Here is a 2,486-nt window from a genome sequence, read left to right as displayed (position 1 = left end):
GAGTTGTACTACTCTTCATCTAGGTGTGCGATATGTAGTATATGTATATTCAATTTACGAAATCAATGTACTAATAATTAAAAAAATAATTGTTGTTATTTTATATGTGAGATATAATTAAATAATTTGAAAGAATATATTATATCAATTATATGATTTAAATAATAGAATTTAAAAAGAATAGAAAATAAGACATAGTAAAAAGTAAAGAATTTAAAGAAAATAATAAATATAGAAGAAGTTATTCAAATTATATAAACATATATAGCATCAAAGTGAGTATGTTTTACTAGGTAAGCAAATGTAAAAATTTGGTAAACTGTTGATAAGTATGTGCGAGTTACATTGACAAATGTGGATACATTATTCTTCAGCATTTAAGTATAGAGTCTTGTTTGAACTCCGGCTAATAACACTAGAGTGAAAAAATATTGTCACAATATTGTTCTTAACAAATATTGAAGTGATCCTAAAGTACATGAAATGTATCAGCGGTGTCAAACCATTTTTAATAATTACTTAGTGCAAAAAATAATTTAAATACGAAAACTTTTTGTGGTGGTATAATAAACATGTGACAAATTTTTAAACTATAACTATAGAAATACATGAAAGACTGTTTTGTGTACATTGGTTTATAAATTTGATGAGTAGGTATATAATTTTATCAACGGAAAGTAATATAAACAGTAGGTAAAATAAATGTAAAAAATAGAAATTTTAATGTAGTTATGTGTTAAGGTTTATCATAGCCCGCCTCACTAGGCTTAGCCTGTGTTGAGGCAGCTATCTACCAAGTTTATTTTTAGTACTATACTATAACGTACCTACAATTATATACAGATTATTGTATATATTCATATGTTCCTTAAAGAAAAGTTGATGAGTACTTTGGTACTCGGTAGGTACCTAAGTTATTGGTTTAAGATGTTGATGTCTATTTTTTATGTGAGTGCCTACCGCACAAGAGTACCAACAGCTCGGAGCCAGTGGGACTATGATATCACCAACTGCGTGGCAGGCCGGATCGGGGGAGAGTGATTGAGGGGGACCTTTTTACCTTTCCAGCAGGACTCTTTCGGAACATCACTTTGCACCGCAGTGGGAGAGATGGATGCATACGTCCGTCACACCTTGACACACTGTCCCTCAGATTACTACCCACCTATCATACCTTTTTCCTTCCCAGAACTTCCTATCCTTATTTTCCTGAAAGACCTTTCACCCAACATCCCTAAAGATTATTTTTATAAGCAATAATTATTAGCCTGAAACACTCATCCACATTGAAAAATTTCCCCGTTTCCCGAAGGGGTAGGCTGAGAGGATGGACCGCCAAACAACTCGGTCTTGGCACACACTCCTTGCCTCATTCACATTCATACATCGTCTCATACATGCTCTTCTATTGTTCTGACTCTTGACATGGCCCGACTCAAGTATCTGATTCACTTGGTCGTGCCATGTCTTCCTCGGGCGTCCCCGACTTCTGCTACCATTCACATTTGCATCGTATATTCTCCTTACACTCCTTTCTTCGCTCATTCGCTCTACATGCCCAAACCATCTAAGCGTCCCTTTCTTGATCTTACTCATTACGCTTACATCAGCCTTGCACTCTTTGCGGATCTCCACATTCCTCACACGATCATACATGGTTTTACCACACATACGCCTCAGGGATCTCATTTCAACAGCATTCAATCTACTTTCATCCTTTCTTTGCCAGTTCCATGCCTCACTTCCATACATCAGGGTAGGTACAAGCACTCCATTGTGGACTGCTAACTTCGCTTCTTTGGACATTTTTTTGCTAGCGCCAACTGCGTTCAGTCCTCCATTAATGGAGTTACCTGCATTTACCCTTCTTTCAATATCTCTGTCAGCCTTCCCATCTCTCGTAAACATGCTTCCTAAATACACAAACTCATCCACCAAAAAAAAATATTCTTAAAAAAAAAAGTTTTTCTATGAAAACGGGTTCTCAAAAATATAAACCTACATACTCTCGTATAAGTAGATGTATGATCTACATCCCTATTCGACTCATAGGCCCCAGACAACAGACACGGGTTATTTATAATTTTTTTGTATACTCAACAAAAGAATTTCGTTATTTGTTTGATATCAGTTTCAGCAATAGGAAAAATGCTTATTACAGATCTCTGTCGGTTTTTATTTGCAGTAAACCACAAGATACACTGCGAGTGTAGCAAAAATATGCTGGGTAGCTAGCATGGAAGTGAGGTGCTGGGTATTAGGTACCCGATTAACTGGGTATTGTATAATTTACATTAACTTTAATGAATATTTGCGAGATGAATTATCTCGAGTCATGCGGCTCGGAGCGAAGAACTTTTACTTTTTGTTTGCTGAATTATTTTACATTCCGACCTTTCCCTATTGTAAGTGAACTTTCCAGCTAATAAAGAGACGGTAAATTCGTTTCATTACTGCATGTAATTAATCAAGTTCTCTTTATACAC

Source organism: Hesperophylax consimilis, chromosome 3, assembly GCF_061612785.1.
Source record: "Hesperophylax consimilis isolate HC1 chromosome 3, BYU_Hcon_1.0, whole genome shotgun sequence".
In the NCBI taxonomy this organism is placed as follows: domain Eukaryota; kingdom Metazoa; phylum Arthropoda; class Insecta; order Trichoptera; family Limnephilidae; genus Hesperophylax; species Hesperophylax consimilis.
This window is presented reverse-complemented; position numbering follows the sequence as displayed.